Source organism: Pezoporus flaviventris, unplaced genomic scaffold (genome assembly GCF_033815535.1).
Source record: "Pezoporus flaviventris isolate CSIRO_AGI_PZ_B2104156 unplaced genomic scaffold, CSIRO_AGI_Pfla_v1 ptg000012l, whole genome shotgun sequence".
In the NCBI taxonomy this organism is placed as follows: domain Eukaryota; kingdom Metazoa; phylum Chordata; class Aves; order Psittaciformes; family Psittacidae; genus Pezoporus; species Pezoporus flaviventris.
The window spans coordinates 207,597-229,141 of NW_026892560.1; the positions used below are offsets into that span (position 1 = coordinate 207,597).

Below are 21,545 nucleotides of genomic sequence, written 5' to 3' on the forward strand. Positions count from 1 at the left end.
GCTAAGCCAGGCTCACATCCTGGCCCTGGGGACAGCATTATGCTTTTGCTGGGGACTTCAGAGGAAAGGGGGCTAAAGCCTGGCACTGTGACTGTCCCAGGCCAGCTCTGACGTGCGGGAGGGCAGCACAAATCCCTGCTGAAGGACATGGAGGTGGGTGAAGCCCTGTTGTGCTTTAAAGCCACGGAAGTCTCACTCCCTGGTTTTCCGGCTGGCCTTATCCTGGGAGGTCAAATATCCTCCTGGAGACACCCAGAGCCGTGGCAGGAGCCTGGCATTGTTGTCTGGGCTACCTTTGTGGGCTTTTATAGCAAATGGAAGCGGGCCATGCATTGTTTGGGCTTGCGTGAAGTCTCTTTGAAGAGGGAGCCACGAGCTTGCAAGGGTGGAGAAGCTCAATGGGAGGGGAAGGAAGGAGAGCTCTGCCTTTGGGCTGATGGCGGCTGTTGTCCCATGTTGTTTTTATGATGTGCACTTCTCCCTTGTCTGCTGGGGTCGTTCCTTTTTGTTCTTATAGCACATGGAAAAGGCTTGAGTGGGCAACAGGAAAATGGGAGCTACCGGTGTCTTTTAGGGTGGTTGTTATCATCACTGTTAATGAGAGCAGCATCTAGTGTCTGTGGGTGTTCTTCATCATGGGTCTAAGAGGACCTTTAAGACGGCAACCAGGTAGTGTTAGTATGAAAAGTATGATTGTAGCAGCAGGGAACTGCCTGTCAAACAACAGCTTTTGATGGAACAACAGTAGAAATACATGCAACCCCCCCTAAGCTGCTACCTAGGAGGAACAGTAAGTTTTAACTAGTGTGCTCTAACCCATTCCTAACAGAGCTTGTCCTTGTTTCCATCTGTCACCCCACTGTCATCTGCCAAGCGTGACAGGACTTCCAGACTGCCCACAAACACTAGGGCTGAAGTAGGCTTTCCCACCTGGAGCCATGGCAGTGACAGAGATGGGGTAACCCACGTGTCACAGGAAGGTGTCAAATAAGGTTTGGTGCCTGTAGCCTGAAGTGTTTCCTGAGCAGGTCCCTAGAAACACAGACTCACAGAGTGCTCTGGGTTGGAAGGGACCTTAAAGATCCTGCCCTTGAGCACTGCCAGGGATGGGGCAGCCATAGCTTCTCTGGGCACCCTGTACCAGGCCTCAGCACCCTCCCAGGGAAGAGCTTCTGCCTAAGAGCTCAGCTCAGTCTCCCCTCGGGCAGGTTCAAGCCATTCCCCTTGGCCTGTCCCTACAGGCCCTTGTCCCAAGCCCCTCTCCAGCTTTCCTGCAGCCCCTTTAGGCACTGGAGCTGCTCTCAGGTCTCCCCTTCAGGAGCCTTCTCTTGTCCAGGCTGCCCCAGCCCAGCTCTCTCAGCCTGGCTCCAGAGCAGAGCTGCTCCAGCCCTCGCAGCATCCCCATGGATACCTCTGGCCTCGCTCCAACAGCTCCACATCCCTTTTGTGCTGGGGGCCAGGTTGGACCCCATGGAGTGATGCCAACACGCACAGCGGTCCCTTATGCCCTGTCAGGTCAACCCAAAGGTTTTTGGTGGGAATCGGCCTCATTCTGCAGTGCCTTGAGGTGCTCGAGGACGCAGCGATGGGAGTCTGCACCACGTAGATTCTGGTGAACCAGATGTGATGGGAACTGTTCCTGGGGGTCCTGCCTGGGGCAGGGCAGGTATGAGGGTGCTGTGCCTGTGCATGCAGCTCGTGCCACTGGATGGGTCAGGCAGAAGTGCTGGAGCAGCCAAAGCCAAAGCACGTAACATGAAGCGATGGTTGGAAACATTAGCCAGGACCACACGATGTTATCTGTTAACTTCCCAGGACAACAAAGCGCTGTTTGTCAGGGGGCTGAGTGCTTTCACGAGGGAGCATCACAGTGGTGAAAGCTCTCTGATAGCCTGTCCTGCAAGGAGAAGTCTGCACCCACACAGGAGCAACGGGAGCACACGCACCGTGATGTGTCCTGCGCTGCCCACGCTCCAGACCGGCCCCAAGAGCATCCTGCGGGCTCCCATGACCCGTCCTGCCCTTGTGGAGGGGAGCTGGCAGGTAGGCAGAGCTCCAATCCCACATTAACCCACTCCCAAACCAGCTCTGGGGTGGTGCTGGGGCACTGGAATGTGTGCTCAGTGCTTCCCCTGTGGCAGCGAGAGGTTTCAGTCCACACAGTACAGTTTAGATCTCTACAAGTGCCTGTGAGATGGATCCTGGGTTGGACCAGAGAACTTGGCTGGGTCTCCCGTGCCCTGGTCCAGCCTCCTAGTGATGAAACCACCCTTCTGAACCTGCCAGTAAGGGTGCCTGTTGGGGCTCACCAAATGAAGTTCAGACCTCCTTGGGAGGGCCTCTGCCTAGAATATGCCCTCTGAAAGAAACTCATGTGTGGATTAGTCAGAAAGCACAAGGGGAAACCCAAATCCAGAGCAAAGGAGCAGACGGTCAAACACATCACAGAATTCCAGAGTGGTTTGTGTTGGAAGGGAGCTTAAAGCTCCTCCAGCTCCAACCCCTGCCGCGGGCAGGGACCCCTTCCACTGGAGCAGCTTGCTCCAAGCCCCTGTGTCCAACCTGGCCTTGAGCACTGCCAGGGATGGGGCAGCCACAGCTTCTCTGGGCACCCTGTGCCAGCGCCTCAGCACCCTCCCAGGGAAGAGCTTCTGCCTAAGAGCTCAGCTCAGTCTCCCCTCGGGCAGGTTCAAGCCATTCCCCTTGGCCTGTCCCTACATCCCTTGTCCCAAGCCCCTCTCCAGGTTTCCTGCAGCCCCTTCAGGCACTGGAGCTGCTCTCAGGTCTCCCCTTCAGGAGCCTTCTCTTGTCCAGGCTGCCCCAGCCCAGCTCTCTCAGCCTGGCTCCAGAGCAGAGCTGCTCCAGCCCTTGCAGCATTCTCCCTCCCTCCCTCCAACCCATGGCACCCTTCCACTTATCTTACAGTGACAAAGGCACCCAAGATCACCCAGGTCACGTTGTGAAGACACAAGCCCTATGGAAGAGGTGCTGGTGAGCACGTGTGTCATCTCAGGGCATGCATGGCATGTACCCTGTTACAGCAGCTCCAGCCATGGGCGTTGGGTACAACCTGCTCAGTGTGTGGAAGAAACACTCCCTGCTCTGTCCATGGATGTTTCACATTGTGGAGATTCTCCAGGAGACAAGCACCTGAATAAATACAGCCCAACAGGTCGGCACAGGCCTGAGCAGGGAACCAAGAGCTCTTCACCCTCCATGGCAGAAGCAGCAGCTGCTCTTTCAGGCTGCGGCAGCTCAGATCTCCAGCCACCCCTCTACCAGCTCTGATGGACCCCCCACTGCCACTTCTTGTGTGTTGTGCCCACACACTGCAGAGCATCAGGGTAAGATCTAGATCCAACACTGAGGATCACCCTGCGCCTTGTTCACCTTCCTCCTCAGGAACAGTGATGTGGGCTTAGAGTATTTCCTGCTTTAGGTTGGAAAGGACCTCAAGATGCCCCAGTTCCACCCCCTTGCCAATGGGAATGCAGAGATCGGCTTCCTAACAGCAAGAAGGGAACATCCACACCCTTGTCCAGCCACCCACCAGGTCTGGCTTGAGCCCTGCTGAGTGCCCCTGGATCTGAGGGCTCTGCTGGCTCCCAGGGGCTGAACCAGTGGCTCAGGAACCCAAACTGACACCACGGAGCAGAAGTGCCCACGTTAACCAGCATTCAACAACCACCTGCAGACAGCACCGGGAAGTGCCCCCAGCCCACGGGTACCCACACACTGCATGTGGCTCTTTCCAGCCCGGAGGTGAGGTGCAAACACACCTTAGCTCAGGTCCAGGTGAGGAGGCCAGGGCTGGAGGCTCTCAGGCTGGGGAGAGGAAGGTTCTGCTCCTGGCTGAACCCAGCGAGGAGCTTTGCTATTCCTGCCAGGAGGGAAAATCCTCCCTTCAAGAAACACAACCAAAAGCAAGTCCAGACAGCGCCTGGCTCTATAAATACCCAGGGGAAACGCATAAATAGGCCCCAATCTCCAGGATCTTGGACAAAACCTGGCAGCTGCCTCCACTACCCCTCTGCAAGTGAAGGGGGCGTTTGCAGAGTCCCTGTGCTGAGTCACAGCCCCTGGATTTACCCTTTTCCTCTCTCTCGGAGGGCTCCTGCGGGAGCCGGGTGGAGGAAAGCCACGGCGCAGGTCTGGGCTTGCTGTGTGGCTGCTGAGCCCATCTCTTGCCAGGGGGGCTGAGCATTACTTGCACTTGGGCTGCAGTTTAGGACAGGCCCAGAGAGAGCCTGCCAAATACTCCTGGGTGCTGTTGGAAGGGTGGAAGGAGGTGGGTGAATGTGCCTTGTATAAAAGCCTGTTAAATGGGGTGAACTAAAAGAGCCCCAGTTCCAAAACTGTTCTGGGAGAAAGCGTAACGTGAGTCACTCGTGCTCCTCAGGAAGAAAAGCCATGACGTGTTCCCAAGGCTGCCTGGGAAAAGAATCGTAGAGTCATGGACTCACAGAATCAACCAGGTTGGGAAAGCCCTTCAAGCTCTTCCAGTCCAACCCTTACCCCAGCACTGCCAAGGCCACCATTAACCCATGTCTCCAAGAGCCACATCCACACATCCTCTAAGCACCCCCAGGGCCGGTGCCTGCAGCCCTGCCCTGGGCAGCCTGTTCCAATGCCTGAGCACCCTCTGGGGCAGGAATTGTTCCTCAGCTCCATCTAAACCTGCCCTGGTGCAGCTTGAGGCCGTTTCCTCTTGTCCCATCCCTTGTTCCTTGGGAGCAGAGCCCAGCCCCTCCTGGCTCCATCCTCCTCTCAGGCACTTGGAGGCAGCCATCAGGTCCCCCCTGAGCCTTCTCTTCTCCACGCTGAACCCCCCAGCTCCCTCAGCCCTTCCCCATCACACTTGGGCTCCAGGCCCTGCTCCAGCTCCGTTCCCTTCTCTGGCCCTGCTCCAGCACCTCAAGGTCTCTCTTGTAGTGAGGGGCCCAGAGCTGAGCACAGGATTCGAGGTGCTTTTCCTGTGTCCTGTTGCTATTTGTGCCCACACCTCCTGTGAGCAAAGCCTGTGCCCTCGTCCTGTCACTGGTGGATGGGAGCCATGGGGAGAAGGACACAAGGGGAAGGCTGGAGGGCTGCAGCCATCCTGTGCCAGGGCTGGCAGCACCCATGGCTGCAGCTTGCCTGGCATCCAGAGGGTTTGCTGAGGCAATGCACTGGTGGTAGCAGGGCTGAAGGTTTCTCTATGTCCTTATTCAACACCTCCCCTCCCAAAATGATCCCCTTTTCCTGGCCTCGAGCTGGACCATGGGCTCGGGATCACCACAGCAAGGGAGTCAGAGCTGGGATTTTATAAAGGGGGGAGGGATTTGACACTGACTTTTTGTTTTCTCTGTGTAAAATTCAGGGCTGAGACATTGAGGCCAGTAAAACCAGGGAGTGACTCTGCATGTGTGCATGTGTCATATTCCAGAGCAGGGGATGGATAATGGCCCGGGGCACTGCCCTGTGCTGCTCCAGCCCAGCCTGAAGCAGGGCACTGCATCACCCTTGCGTCCAGGCAGGAACCAAAGCCCTCTGCTAGTGTCTGCTGTTCCTCACATGCACCTCTCAAGGGGATCTCTCATTTCTCTTATGGCTTTTCCTGGCTTGTTGTGAAACAGTTGGGAGACTCAGCCCGAGCAGGATGAGCGGCTGGCTGGGGATGGAGAAGATGCTGGTGTCCCTGCTGGGTCCCTGCTGCTTCACACAGTGATGTGAAGGCTCTGCCTGGTCTTCACTGTGGTGGGACTTCAAGGCAAGCCCCTGAGCTGCTCAGGGCTGTCCCATCCGTGCCTGGAAAGGTGGTGGGGTGTGCCTGCAAAGCACCCATAGCAAAGCTGCTTCTCCCAGAAGGTTTAAAGTGCTCTGGTCCATCCATCAGCGGCCAGGGCTACACTGACACCATACCCTGGTGGTCCTTGTTAGTCCCTGGTGGCCACCGGTCACCTCTTGCCAGCTGTGGCCATAGAGGTCAGTGACAGAGGAGTCACAGCTCCTTTGAGCTCAAGTGCTTCACTGGTCATTAACCGATGTTTTAGTGTGCAGGTTCACTGTGAGCCCACCTCATGTCCCTGCTGTGCACCCCTCAGCTGGCCTCAGCACCCCCACTGTGGTACTGCTTGTACATGAAGTCTGACAGATTAATTTGGCAGCATGACTCAGGCTGCGGGGAGACCTCAGAGCAGCTTCCAGTGTCTGAAGGGGGGCTATAGGGATGCTGGGGAGGGACTCTTCATTAGGGACTGCAGTGACAGGACAAGGGGTAACGGGTTCAAACTGAAACAGGGGAAGTTTAGATTGGATCTAAGGAGGAAATTCTTTCCTGTGAGGGTGCTGAGGCACTGGAATGGGTTGCCCAGGGAGGTTGTGAATGCTCCATCCCTGGCAGTGTTCAAGGCCAGGTTGGACAGAGCCTTGGGTGCCATGGTTTAGTGTGAGGTGTCCCTGCCCATGGCAGGGGGGTGGAACTGGATGATCTTAAGGTCCTTTCCAACCCAAATCATTCTATGGTTCTATGATTTTAGAATCCCAGAATGGCTTGGATTGGAAAGGACCATAAGATCATCCAGGTCCAACCCCCTGCCATGGGCAGGGATTGCCTTCCACTACAGCAGGCTGCTCCAAGCCCTGTCCAACCTGGCCTTTTCCACATTACTTCCCAGCAACAGCCTTTAATCCCAGGAGGATCTTGGTACTTAAACCTGAGCATCACTTGCCTGGCTGGTGCCAGCCCAAACAGGGCTGGAATCCTTTAGGGAATGACAACTGGGTGCTGGTCCCTCACCTCAGGAAGGTCAGAAGGAGTTTTGCTTGCCAGTGGACTCCCCCATGCTGCCCGGTTCATGAGCAAGACAGAGATGCTGAGATGGATGGGATGTTTCCACCACCTCCTCCTAAAGGAAGGGCATTTTTGGTTACTCCCTAAAGCATTGATTCACTCCCTTGGCAGCAGTTCAGGCATGTAGCAGGGCACTGAGTGTGCCAAGAGCTTTTCTCCATCAGAGAAGTGCCTGTTATTAGGCTGAGAGCTGTTTTGGGACCATGTTTAGCTCCAGTCTGTCTCCAGCATGGTCACCCTGAGGTCTCGGGGGTTAGATGACTGTTAAACCTCAACCAAGAGCTACTCCCCTGTATAGGTAGGTAAAGCCATATCTACCCCAAAGCGAGGGAGAGGGCTGCAGCCCATCTCCCTCTGCCTGCACCAGTGAGTAGCTACTCCGCTCTGCTCCCTCCTCCCTTTCCACACAGCTGCCCACAGCAGGTGGGGCTTGGGGAAGGGAATGCATGGGGAACTCTCACTTCCCGCTGTAAAACTCGCTCAGGGCGGGTGGGACAAAGACTCGAGGGAGGAGATTCATCCCTTGATTCACATCCCATTTGATGCCGAAGGCTTCCCCAGCCTTCCTGGGCTAATCCCAGCAGCAGCGGCTGCCAGCCCTTCCCCACCCCGTTCCCTGCTTCCTCCTCGCTTCCTGCCGGTGTATTTTTGGCTCCTGGCTAACAATTCCTTCGCCCTGCACCCTGGCACATGGGAGCTCCGATGGTGACTGCAGGACTCTGGAGACGGGGCAGGGTCCAGGCCAGCTGCTGGAGGGTTTCTTGGAGGGTGCATTGAGCCCCTCACCGTGCACTCAGGGCTCTCATGGCGCATCTTCCTTTGGCTTGCACAGAGGGAGCAAGGTATTGCGGAGCGGCTGCTCTTGGGTTCCTCAGCCCCTCTCTCATCCCAGGCTGCCCTGAGATGCAGGTACATGGCTGAGAGGTGGAGTGGGAGCACAAAGAGCCTGGCACTTGTAATAGAAACAGATGTCTGGGCTGGAATCCACGGGGATGGATCATTCACATGGCTCAGGAGAGCTGCTGAGGGGGGGAATGGGCACAAAGAGTCCAGGCAGCAGCACCTGGGTGCTTTTAGTGGTAACATCATCCAGCTGTCTTCTTTCTGCTGGGGTTTCACAACAGTTTGGGTTGGAAGGGACCTGAAAGCTCCTCCAGCTCCAAGCCCAACCCCTTCCACTGGAGCAGCTTGCTCCAAGCCCCTGTGTCCAACCTGGCCTTGAGCACTGCCAGGGATGGGGCAGCCACAGCTTCTCTGGGCACCCTGTGCCAGCGCCTCAGCACCCTCCCAGGGAAGAGCTTCTGCCTAAGAGCTCAGCTCAGTCTCCCCTCGGGCAGGTTCAAGCCATTCCCCTTGGCCTGTCCCTACAGGCCCTTGTCCCAAGCCCCTCTCCAGGTTTCCTGCAGCCCCTTCAGGCACTGGAGTTGCTCTCAGGTCTCCCCTTCAGGAGCCTTCTCTTGTCCAGGCTGCCCCAGCCCAGCTCTCTCAGCCTGGCTCCAGGCCTCTTCAGTCCCCAGAATGTCTGCTCTGAGCTATGCTTTACCAGCCCCTCTGCACATGCCGATAGATACAATTCCATATGGAAAACGGTGATTTATCAGTTCCCAGCCACCTCTGAGAGGCAGAAATGGGACTTCATCCAAGCGGGTGTTTGCTGTCACTTTTCTGTTTGTTCTGCCTGCAGCATGCTGACATTCCTGGGTTCCCACAGCGTCTCCCATCGGAACCACGATGCTTGTTGCCGATACAAACCATGGTTTGTTGGGAAATGTTTAACCAGCCTTTCCTGCGCAGCTGGGGATAGCCCTGCTCTGGCTTTGGGTGCCCAGGACAAGAGGGACAGTGACAGGCAGCAGTGAGGGGAGGAGAACCTGGTGCTATTCCCCAAATCCCTGTGCAGGAGCCGTGCTCCTTTCCTGAGACACAAACTGCCCATCAGAGTTGGGATGTGAGCTCATTGGGCTGACGGCGACCTCCTGGGCCTCCTTCAGCCCATCCTTAGGGCTCTGCTCCCACCAGAGACATTTACAGCCTCAGCAAGAGGAATACACTTGGAATGTGCTACGTGGTGCTGGAAGAAGCAATGGGAAGAGCTGCAGTCAGTGCCTGGCATTCCTATGGGCAGGGCCACAAGTGCTGCTGATCCACATGGGCTCAGGCATTGCCTACACCTTTAAACAGCTCCTCTTGATGTCCTTGCACATAGCATTTGGAGCCTTCAGTCAGCAAACTGCTAGAGACATTCCTTGTATTAACCCTTAGGGATGCTGCTGGATACAGCAACCTTATCCTGGCAGTTCCTCCCTCCTGCTTCCACATTCCCACTTGATTTTCACTCTGAAACCGGGGCTGAGGATGAGCAAATGGTCCTGATTCTCTCCTAGCCACTGTGAGAAGTCAGCGTTGGCTCCAGGAGCAGCTTCAGCACTTCCAGCCTCCTGCTGTCCCCAGCCACCGCCAGCAGGATCACTCCAACCCAGAGCAGGAACTGATGGGGTTGGATCCCCATTCCCCCACAGGGACACTTCTGAACTCACTGCTTTATTTGCCAGCCAGATCAGCTCCAGAATGCGACTCCCAGCACAAGGAAGGAGCATCCCAGGAGTGTGAGAGCTGGAAATGGCTCAAGCAGCATCGCTGCTGGCTGTGGAGCCTCCCCGTGCGTGTGAGCACTAAACCCTGGGCTTGTGCAGCCTGCTCAGCTCCAGTCTGGGCTGATCTCTGGTGTCTGGGCTTTCAGGAAAGCCACCAGCCCCTGTGGATGATGCCAGCGGGTTCTGCACCATGAACGGCCAGTTCCACGGTGAGAGTCCCATGAGGAGTCATTGCAAACCCAAAAGAGGAATGTTCCCTTTGCTCTTTGTTCCATGTAGAATAGAAGGATGTGGGAGGCTGGCTTTATCTAAAGGCTTGAAATGGCACTTTCTAATCTTACACTGCAGGAATGTTTTAACCGTCTTGGTACAAACTCCCCCTGATCTCCTGCAAGGGCAAGGAGGAAGGAGCACGATCGGGCGCTGCAGCAGACCTGGGCTGGGAGAAACCCGGAGTGATCCCAAGGGATCCCTCAGTACCTGCTGTTGGCTGGAGTGGGGGCACTGCTGAGCTGCATGTCCTGAGCCAACCAGGTCCTGGGACAGGAGTCAGACGTGTGTCTGTCACTGTGTGGTGCTGGAGCAGAGCGTGGCCCCTACAAGCAGTGACCTGGCAGCGCCATGCACTCGCCTTATCAAGGACGAACGGTGTTGGAGCTGGCATCACCCACCGAGCTCTAGGGAGGGCGCCAGGGGCTGTGGGGTGCTGACAGCCCAGAGCTCTCCCACTCTCCTGCACTGCTTCAGATGCTCCTCACCTTCTCCCCTTCGCTCGCAAGGTCTTGGCAGCAGCAGCAGGGAGCAGGAGCGCCTCTGGGCTTGTGCCAGGGATGGAGCAGACGTTGAGGGGCCCGCCTGGGCTCGCCTGCATGTGCCGGTGGCCGGCGGGCTTTGAGCGGCTTCTTTCTTCCAGCCTCCCTCAGCCCTCGCTTGCAAGGCTGCGATGAGACTTGCACCACGCCTCCTTCCACTGACAGGCACCGGGGCGGGAGCTCCTCTCCTCCCTTCATCCTCCCTCCGGGCTCCGAGGAGCCAGAAACACGGCGCTCCAGAACTGCCTGGATGTGGGGTGCTCCATCCCCTCTGCCAGCGCTCAGTGTGCTGTGGGAGCACACACAGGAGAGGAGGAGAACAGGGCAGGCTCACGGGAAGCTCTCAGCAGTGTTTCCCAGCCTCCAGCAGTGGGATTTAGGAGCTTTTGTTGCCCACGGGGCACTTGCCAGCTGCCAGGATCATGGGATGCCCCCAGCTCCGTTAGTCATGAACTGCTCCCTGTTCACTGTCTCCACAGCACGGGCTGTATCCCAGATCTCGAGGAGAGCAGCACCTCAACTGTCTCCCTCCCAAGCTGGAGTGTTGGATGTTCCATAACTTCAGTCACATACGTGAGGGACCTTCCTTCTTCCTTTCCAAGCTGGGAGCAGAGGGAAGAGGGTGCTTCCATGTCAAGGGGATTGCTGAGGCAGTGGCCTGACCACACCTAGGGTGTTACCTGCCCATTCTGCCAGAGCCCAGCAGCCAGCCCAGCTCTGGTACCTCTGCTCTCCATTGATCCTGCTCAACCTGCTCCTGCCCAGCTGAGTGCAGCAGCTCGTCCCACTGAGCTGCAGCTCTTGTGGCAGTCACTTTTTCAGCTGGTGAAGCTTCATCCACTTCGTTTTCAAGGAGGAGCAACTCACAGCATCCAAGCGGACAGTCGTGGATCTACAGTTCACCCTGAGAGCTGGCCATGCCATGGTGACTCTCGCAGCCTGTCCCTTCTGTAGTGATGGGACAAGGGGGAATGGGTTCAAACTGGAACAGGGGAAGTTCAGGTTAGATGTGAGGCTGAAGCTCTTCCCTGGGAGGGTGCTGAGGCGCTGGCACAGGGTGCCCAGAGAAGCTGTGGCTGCCCCATCCCTGGCAGTGCTCAAGGCCAGGTTGGACACAGGGGCTTGGAGCAAGCTGCTCCAGTGGAAGGGGTCCCTGCCCGCGGCAGGGGTTGGAGCTGGAGGAGCTTTAAGGTCCCTTCCCCCCCAAACCCCTCTGGGATTTGATGGTTTTCCCCATGTTATTCACAGCCTACTCTGCCTTCATTGGAGTGAGTGTGTGCTGGCTGCTGGACTTGGGTTCTCAGCTACTGCAACTCAGCAGGCCCAGCTGGAGAATGCTGACTCACACTGCTTGGGAATCAGCCCTTTGACATCAGTGGGGCAAACTGCCATTCCCATAGCTCAGATGCCTCCTGCAGCTTAGGTGTTCTCAGGTGGTGGGAAGGTGGAGGTGAGTCAGCAATGCACCAAGCCCATCTGCAGATCATCTAGAGATGCTGGCCTGCAGGTGCCTGGTGCCACAGGGCTCCTTCCCCTGCCAGCCTGAGGGACCTGCCCCTCTTTTCATGTGGATGTGGGCATGGATCAAGCCTCTTGAAGTCTATCTAATTCCAATCAGAGGATTTGCTTGGGTGCAGCCTGGGACACAGATATTAAGGGCTGCAGTCTCAGCAAGGAACAATCTGCAGTATCACTGTGGTCATGTACATCAACTGAGGAGCCATTTCTTGCTACCCAACCTTAGAGCAGACAAGCACCATCCACACCTGACCAGTAAACCTGGATACATGGTTTTCCTTCTTCAAGGAGTTTTCAGAGCCCCCATATCCCAACCTAGAAACAACACCAGGAGCATCAGGTACTGAAAACAAGCCAGAGTGCCTCCCTGTGTGAAAGTGTTTGAGATTAACCCAGGGGAATGGCCACACACGAGTCCATCCCCTTCCTCCCCAGGGGAAAACATGCATGTCTTCCTAGGGAGCAGGGAGGTTCAATGAGAGCTGCCTGCTGCACAAAGCCTGGCTCTGCTGAGCACAGCTGTCATTAAGAGGCAGCGGTGTCAGGCATGAGAGCAGGCTCTAGCCTGTGATTTATGAGGGGATGGTGTGGGTGCAATTACTTTCCTCTCTTCTCTCCCCAGTGTTTTTGCAAGAGAATTCACTGGTGGAGGAGTGTCTGAGGCTCAGGCAAATGGGGACCTCTGTGTTTATCTGCAGCAAAAGCTTCTTCCTCCATGCAGTTCCCACTGACGGCCTCAAACCACGCTTGGAGGGCTTTGTGTCCATAAGCCACAGTCTAAGCTCCAACCCTCTGTTGCCACCTATGAGCAACAAGGGCAGCACCCTCCTCATTGCCACGCATCTCCTGCCACAGTGGTGGGATGAGTGACCCCAAAGCAGTCCTGTTGGTGGCAACGAGGCAGAATAGAACAACCCATTTGTGCTGTCCACAGCCATGAGGTGGGTCAGGGTTTGGGGTTTGCTTTGCACTTGCTGGTGGCAGCTCTGGTTCTCCTGGCAGCCAACACCTCTAACACGTAAAGAGGCTGGAAGCAGCTCAGCTCCCACTTCTGGTCACCTGCAGGAAGAGGCCGGGTACGTGTCAGTGCTCTGGGAGGGTGATGCTGAGCATCAGGACTGTGCCTGCTCGCTTGGGCTTAGTTTCACTTTCTGAACTGCTCTGCAGTGCTGGGCATTACTGCTGGGTGCCTGAACTTTGCTTTATTGCCCCTCACATGGGCTGCACTTTACCTCTGGAGGATATAAATCAGGCCAGGTTGAGACTGATAAGACAGAGAGTGGAAAAAAAGAAGAAAAAAGAAGCACAAAACTCAAGTTCACCTCCTAAAATGCTTCTGGGGGCCAGAACACAGCTGGAAACCAAAAGAAGGAAAGCATTTGCTGGCCCTTTCCAAGCAGGTGTTGAAAGACCCCAACCCACCACCTGTGGAGTGCTGCTGCTCCAGCAGCCATTAAAAGAGCTGCCTTCACCTGGGGCAAAGCTGGGTTGGAGGCCTGTGAGAGCTGAGGGCTCAGTTGTGCCTTATCTGCCCATCACAAGAGCTAGGGCTGTTCCAAAATCCCATTGGCTGTCCCTTCCTGGGTCCTGGTGCTCAGCTCCTCCATCCCAGCTGGAATGCCTGGGAGAAGCTGTGGGAGCCTTTCAGGGAGTGGGAAAGGAGAAGGGAAGAGGTGGGCTAAGCCTCAGCGGGCGATCAACCAACCATGGTCTGGATGTGGCCCCCGAGATGAGGATTTCTGGCTCAGGAGACGTCTCAATAGGGTAAGGGAAACCTTTGTGGTGTGGCTGCCCCATCCCTGGCAGTGCTCAAGGCCAGGTTGGACACAGGGGCTTGGAGCAAGCTGCTCCAGTGGAAGGGGTCCCTGCCTGTGCCAGGGGTTGGGACTGGAGGAGCTTTAAGGTCCTTTCCAACCCAAAGCAGCCTGGAATCCCATGACTCTGCTTGCGAGTGGGGTTGATTTGTGACCCTCCTCTCTAGGTCCCCCTGAGTCATCTGTGTCTGCAGGAACAGCCACCTCCAGGCTTCCCCTTCCCATGGGCTGGGAAGCTTCTGGGCTTTTCCCTCAGTGGCAGTGAGCACGTTGCAGTAACGCCCTTGGGAGCACTTGGGGAATGGGAGCAAGGGCTCAGCTCTCCGGGGGAACTGCAGTGCAGGTGAATGGGAGAAGAGCTCCAAACCGGTCCAGCACTCGGCTCCACACCCTCCCCTCCCTCCTTCCGTGCAGTTCCTCCTGATTTATCTGGATTATCAGGAAGTAAAAGCACCAGGGCTTTTTGGTTACCCTCTGGCATCGCGAGCGTCGGGTTTGCCGGCGGCACCATCCCCAGCCAGGAGGAAGGAAGCATCTGGCTGCACTGGGGAAGGACAAACTTTCCCCTTGTTCAAATGGGAGCAGAACACCAATGCATGGGGTTGGCTCCCTCTGGGATCCCCTTTGACTCCCTCTTGACAGTGATTTGATCCAGAGGAGCTAAATACTTTAGGCATGGGTGAGAGCATCCTTTCTTCCTGAGCTTTCCACTTCAAACCCACCACGAGCAGACGGAGCTGCTGTTCACAGCCTCTCTCCTTCATGACACCCCTTAATGCTCTCCTCTGCTGTGGCCCTGCCATGAGAAGCTGTGGTCTGGTGGCAAGGGGAGATCCAGGAGCCAAACTGATCTTGGGTCTCCTTGGATGCCATCTCCTGCGTCACTCAGGCACCGCTCCTGATGGCGCAAGGGCTCTCCTGTAACGCAGTGGGATGAGCAGGGAGGATTCTGAAGGTACCACCCGTGCCCTCCCTTGCAGTGGGAGGCTGCAGCAGCTCGTGGGCAGGCAGGTGAGTGTTCTGGGTACCTGCTGAACCTTGGCCAAAGCAGGGAGGGTCAGGAGGCCGTGCTGACAGTCATGTGCACCTAGATCTGCCCAGTGCTGCAGGAATGCTGCTGTTCCGGGCACATACGTTGCTGCTGATAAAGCTTTATTGCAGTGCAGGAAACTATCTCTGCCATTCTGGGAAGTCTGTGGACATCCCCTGGCACTTCTGGGAGGGCTCACAAGGCTGGAGTGGCTTTGGATGGCGATCGTTTTACTGCCCATCACATCAAGCTCAGGCTGAAGGTGATGCACCACCATCTGCCTTAGGGTTAGGGGCAGCACTGCTGACTGCTGCAATGTAAAGCAGACGTGAGGCCAAGGAGAAAACCACCGAACCCACCAACTGCCCTGACCTGGCACTTCCAGGGAGACCACGGCATGGAAGAGGGAAGCAAGCAGGGAGTGTGACAGAGACACAGCACCAAAGCAGCAGCCGGCCGTGGATCCAGCCCTCCGAGGCTCCCCACGCACTCAGGCTTTGCACCCGGACTTATTTCATATGGATGTTTCTCAAGCCCACACAAGCCGATGCATATATTCACTCTGTTTCACTCCTTCCTTTGCCTACCACAAGGACTGAAACCTCCTGAGACCTTCTGCACACCCAGGTCTCTTTGGAATCTCTCTTCTAACCTGAGTTATCCATGACCCTATGAGAAGCACTCAGTTTTCCAGCACAAAGCCAGCCCATCAAGGGTCGGATCCTAACCAGCCTCTGGCAGATTTGGTCCTCCAAACAGGGTCTCCAGCAGAGCAGAGCCTGGGTTCATCCTGCACAACCGTTCCCTGGCTCTTTATGCCCTTGGCTGAAGCCACAGCGGGACAGCCCAACAAAATGGTGCCTGCTGTTCATGTTACAGCAGACAGTGTCGTCTTCTCTCTCTGATCCACCTGCAAACCAGCTGCTGCCCAAGCTGGTTCGTGCAGGTCGAGTGCTGCACCCATGGGAGTCGAGCAGACGGAGCCCCAGAAGCGATGCTCAGGACCTATTTCAGCAGCCTTGGGGCTGGGTTTTGCCACTCCAACTGATGGGAGCTTGTCTGCAGTCAACCAAGCTGGGCACTGGAGGCCAGAGTCTGTCTCTGTCTGTCTGTGGCACAGAGATCGTGCCAGAGGACGTTTCCTCCTCCTGCTGTGCGGCCCCCAGGCTGCCTTTGCCCACCCTGATCTTGACAGGCACCGGCAGAGGGGCAGAAACCAAAGCTTGTCTTGTAAAGCTGCTTCACGACACCAAGCAAACGGGGACTTCACCTTCACCAGCATCCAGCTCAATGATGCCAGCACTCAGCTTGTTCTCCGGTGCCCCAAAGCACTCCCGGGTCCCTCCAAGCTCTATCACTGTATGACAAACCCCCCCTGCCCTGCAGAGTGCATCCTGCTCCGATCATCTGGGGGGCTCAACCAGCCCAGCTTCAGCAGTGGAACCAGCACCAGGTACGAGCCAGGCCCGACCGCAGCAAGGATCAAACTCTTGGTATCACCTCAATCACCAGTTTAAGCCTTGCTTTTAAACAGCACAAAACAATAACCTTTCCACTCCCAGGTATTCCCGCAGTGGATCCCGAGCCCCTCCTTATAGTCCTGTGGTGGGACTCCCTGATTCAGCTCCTTGCCTGCCCTTCCTGGGCATGAAGGGCTCATTTTTGCTCCGAACCACCTGAAAGCTTCATCACTGCACTAAACGGAGCCAGGAACGTGCTCCCGAGGTGAAAGTGGGTCTGGGCTTCAGGCAGCCGGGCTGCTGAGTGTCACTCTCGAGCTCCAGGAGAGCCCTTTCAGGAGCAGATCCCACCAAAGCAGCCGCCGAGGGATCTGATCCCTGTCCCAGCCCTCGCTCCGTGCAGCGTTTGGGAGCAGCCCAGCAACTCAAGCGTTACTCCCTGTTGCCCTAATTACAACAGGGCAATCGCTGGATTTTACTACTGTGTTGTCTCACAATTATTCCCAGCCTTTAAACGTAACGTCAGGGAAATGAGTCGTCCCTGAGCCTTGTCCCGGTGGAGTTTGCTCTGGCATTTTCCAGGCAACTAAGGGAAAGGGGACAGGGAAAGCTGCGCTCCAGCCCCTGAATGCAGCCCACGGCTCACGGGCCGGCAGAGCCGAGGGAACGGGGCAGCTCCGAGCCCCGGTTGGGAACGCGGTGATGGCGAGGACACGCACCCAGCGCAGCAGCTCCGGCGGTGCCCACCGGGAATGGCCGAATTCCTCCCCTCCACGCACGTCCCCGAGGAGGAACCCCCGAGGTTTGCAGACAAGCAGCAGCTCCCAGCTGCCCTCTCCAGACCTCAGCAGAGCGAAAGCTGCTGCTCGGTGCCGGGACAATGCCACCTCCCGGGGCCGTCCCGCTGGGAAGCGCAGGAACGGGAACAACCCCACACAAGAGCGCTGGAAAACGCCGTTTTCCCACTTTTCCCCCATACCCCCCCCCCCAGGGACACATCCCAAGCACAGCCCCTCCGGCCACGCTCCCTCCGCAGCTGCGCCCACCGCGCTTGGGAAGCAGAGGGCCGTTGGGCAGGGGGGATGCGAAGGTTTCGGGTGTGCAGGGAGGGACTCACCGGTGCTGAGAAGCCGCTCGTGTCCCCCCCCTCTGCTCCCGTGTGTCCTCTCCCGCAGTTATCCGTGACTTCCTACTCCAATCCTGCTGCCATTCTCCAGCAGCCCAACTCCCTTTGCCTCCTGCCCGGGGGCTTTGCCTGCGAGCGCAAGGGCCAGCGATGGAGCGCAGAGCCCACCCGGTGCCCCAGCCTGGTGCGGGTCCCCTCGCTGCCGCCTCCCCGCTGCCCTTTGGGTGCCGGCGCCGCTCGCAGCCTGTCTGCGAGCAGGTGACAGAGGCTTCCTGGCAGAGCAGAGGAGGGGAGGGATGTGCAGGCAGCGAGAGGTGGAGCTGGCAGCCGGAGCAACAGGTTACTGAATAACCAGGAGCCGGCCGCCCCTTCCCCATGCAAGGGCACGGAGAGCTCGGGAGGGACGTGTGGAACTCGAGGTGTCTCCCACCCTGAGCTCATTGTGTACAACGGGGAGCCGGGAGGCAGCCACGGCTGGCAAAGGAGGGCGCGGGGCTTGGGTTTCCATCGCCGGGGAGGGAGGGGATGCGCTGCCAGGCTGCTTGCGGGGGGGAACAAGGCACCCTTTGTGCAGCCCGGTGCTCTCCTCCGCTGCCCCGCGCTGACTCACGGCTTGTTTTCCTCCAGCTCTGCTCCTGCCTGCCGTCCGCAGGAGGGAAAGGTGCCGTGGGGCGCAGGGAGGGCAAAATAACCTCACTCTTCGGGTCCCCAAAGCGGTTGGGGTGCGGAGCAGAGACCCTTCGGGGTACCGCACGCCGTGGCACTGTGCTCCTTAGGGTTACACGGCCGTAAAGCCTCTTGTCCAGGAGCTGGCAGGGGGTAGTGGGGCCCAGCTGTGCCCCACGGCTCAGCCCCACACTTTGGCCCCTGGCAGTGGGCAAAGGTAGAACATGGCTTTGGCAGAGCTGTGCTGGGGTTACAAAGGGAGAAGGGGTGATTGCTAAACCCACCCTGGGGAGGAACTGAGGTGAAGCAATTGCTGTGGGGCAGGAGAGGAGGAAAGGGCTCCAGGTGGGCACAGGGAAAGCTTTATAGGAGTAGGGCCATAGAGTCATAGAATGGTTTGGAAGGGACCTTAAAGCTCCTCCAGCTCCAACCCCTGCCACGGGCAGGGACCCCTTCCGCTAGAGCAGCTTGCTCCAAGCCCCTGTGTCCAACCTGGCCTTGAACACTGCCAGGGATGGGGGCTTTTGAGACCATTCTATTGAAGTGCAGGTGCATCACAGGCCACCCCCCATCCCTGTGATGTGTGGTGAACCCATGGCATGCACAGAGACCCCTTGTCACCAGCCTCGGGGCAGAAGGAGCTGCAACTTGGGCCCTTCCACCACGGGACACAGGGCTGGAGGCTTCCTGAGCTCCCTGCCCCGTGCTTTCCTTCAGTGCCTGCCTTGCTAAGGGGGCTCGTGCTGAGCTCCGGAGGAGCAGGGGAACACCCCGGGTGAGTTACTGCAGGAGGAATGCTGCTGGGTGAGCCGGATGGGCAGCGGGAGAGCCACTTCCCTGCGTGACAGCTCAGTCCTGACAGGAGATCAGCCTCTTCCCCCGCGCGGGACGTGAGCCGGTACCCGGTGTGATGCCCCCCCCCAGCACCCAGCAGCATCCTCGCTGCCGTGTCAGTGAGATCCCAGGCAGCTCGGCACAGGATGCACTGTGAGACATCGCCAGCACGGGGAGAAGCAGGTCTTGGAGGCTGCCAGCCACAGTTCCAGGCAGGAGAAGGGATGTTGGTTCAACAGAAGGGAAATGCAGCGGGAGCATCAGCTCAGCTGGAGCCCGGTGGGCCCTGCCAGGGGAAAGGCTTTGTGCAGCAGACCCCTACCCCCTGAAATGTGTCATCTACCACCGGGATAACACACTGGGACCACTGGGCCGGGCTGACTTTCCCGGCGTGCAGACAGGGAGGCGGCAGGATTCTGCTGCAGAAGCCGTTGGAGGTGTTAGGCGCTGCGCGCGCTCTCTGCCAGCCTCAGCTCCACGGTCACGATGCAGTGGGCTCCTGCGAGGTGCTGCACCCACAGGAAACCTCTAACTGCTGCGTGGAGGAGGCAGCAAGGGAGAAAACCACAGCGGAGCTTATTCCATCCTCCCTGTAACAGCTGATGCTGCTGCGAGAGGGGAATTACCCTGCTGTGCCGGGGGGTCCGGTATTCCTGCTCCGCTCCCTGTGTGGCTCCAGATGCGCCCCACGTCCTCAGCCCTGCTCCTTTGGGGCTGTACCTCGTTCCTGCCTGCTGCGGCGCACGGGAAGGCGGTGGACCCATACATCCCTATCTCTCGGAGGATCTCCGGGCTGGAAATCCCAAGAGGCCCAACTTGCCTCTCGGGATCAGCCTTTTAAATGAGCTTGGCGGCAGACACCCCTGCGATGGCTGGAGAACAAAGACTTCTTCCTTGGCAGGGCAAACGCCACCCCGACCCAGCTCCTCAAGAGAGGTGTTCCTCGCAGCTTTTAATGCCCGCTTCATCCAACTGGCTCGTCCTGTTCCAGGAGGGTTGGGCCTCCGCATGAGGAGCTCCTGCAAGCTTCTGTCTGGCAAATGTCATCAACGGCTTCGCCGTGCTGTGCCTTATCCGAACGCTGGGACCGGTTTGGAAAGGGCAGAGAAGCCCTCATTCACTTGGGGTGTTCTAGCAGCTCGGCGCGGAGAGGAGCTGTCGTGGAGGCAGGGTCAGCAGCACAAGTGGCAATTCCCAGTCAAAGCCTGGAGGTGCCTGAGGTGAAGGAGCTGCTGGAGCTTCCTCAGCCCACGTTCCTCATGGGGCGAGGGGCTGCCAGCGGCAGAACTACCCCAGTATCTGCTCATCTAATCAGAACATGACAATTGAAGGTGGAATTCCATTCAAATGCTGCAGCAGAGCTGAGCTGCCCTGTTGAGGGTGCGAGTCCAGGTTGGTGGCAGGAACCCCCAGGAGGCATTGACAGCACCCAGGACCCCGTAAGCAGTGTGAAAGCCACCAGGCCTTGCTCTGAATGAGCTCCAAAATGAGTGTTTGTTACCATAGGTGTCTCTTTACCCCGCTGCTGACTGTCAGCACATTGTCACTCTGTGCTGCTGCTTGGTTTTCGTCTATGGGATGGTTAGGGAGCAAAGAGTTCACCATGTTTTATATCGTATATATCCCTGTGTCTCCATAGAGAACCATAGAATCACGGCCTGGTTTGTGTCGGAAGGGACCTTAAAGCTCATCCAGTTCCAACCCCGTGCCACGGGCAGGGACACCTCCCACTAGACCCCATGGCAGAGCTGCTCCAGCCCTCACAGCATCCCCATGGCCTCCTCTGGCCTTGCTCCAGCAGCTCCACATCCCTCTTGTGCTGCTGCCCCAAAGCTGGATGAGGACTGCAGGGGGGATCTGGTTTTATGGCACAGCACCCCAAATGGATGTAGGGCCGTAACTGAAGGGGTGGTGACCTGTGGTGGGGTCAAACACCTCATGGTAGGAACACCTCCCGCTACCTTTCTTCTAATGTCTCCTAAACCAACCCCCTGGTTCTCTGCCAGCTGCAGGTGTGCTGATGGTTTGTATTGATTTGGTTGCAGGGAGCACCACGAGGAGGAAGGAGGCTGCAAGCTGAGGTTAACACGGGGGACGCCGTCTGCTGCACCACCTCCAGCCAGGTAAAGAGGGTTTCCTCTTTGCAGGGTTCCCTTTACCGCTGGCAGCTGTTCCATTGCAGAGCTGTGAGGAGGGCAGGTGGAAATACCAGGAGTTTGGGCTTCTGTTTGCTTGCACACAGAGAGGGGGTGGCTTGGGTTGGGTTTGTCACTGCTGGGGTGCACAGAGCGCACGGTGTGTCTGGCACGCCTCGGAACCCGTGTGATGGGTACATTCCATCCTGCCAGGCAAAGCTGGGAGGGCAGGCGGGTGGGTGGGTGTTTGAGTCACGCAGGAGCATTCAGCTCTTCACCTCCGTGCTGCTCCTTGCACCCAGTTCTGCTGCTTGTCTGTGACCTTCGTGGGTGCAGTCGTGCTCCTGAGGGTTGGTTGGGCCATTGACTGAGCAGGGTCCGGCCATGGGGGATGCCTGTCCCCCATCTGTGTGCAGTTCTGGGGTCCTCAACATAAAAAGGACATGGAACTGCTGGAACAAGTCCAGAGGAGGCCACGAGGATGCTCAGGGGCTGGAGCACCTCCTGTATGAAGATAGGCTGAGAAAGTTGGGGCTGTTCAGCCTGGAGAAGAGAAGGCTGCGGGGAGACCTCAGAGCAGCTTCCAGTGTCTGAAGGGGGCCTATAGGGATGCTGGGGAGGGACTCTTCATTAGGGACTGCAGTGACAGGACAAGGGGTAACGGGTTCAAACTGAAACAGGGGAAGTTTAGGTTGGATCTAAGGAGGAAATGGCCTACATGGAG

The 21,545-nt window shown here is 57.5% G+C and overlaps 1 protein-coding gene across 1 annotated transcript in view; it reads right to left on the bottom strand.

The window, feature by feature from the left end:
- EPS8L2 (EPS8 signaling adaptor L2) overlaps positions 1-17,301 on the bottom strand; it is a 59,572-nt gene extending 42,271 nt beyond the window's left edge. Inside the window, exon 1 of the mRNA XM_061450932.1 lies at positions 17,178-17,301. The gene's annotated coding sequence lies outside the window, so the exon portion shown is untranslated. The remainder of the gene's footprint in view (positions 1-17,177) is intronic.
- Between the last annotated feature and the right edge of the window lie 4,244 nt (positions 17,302-21,545).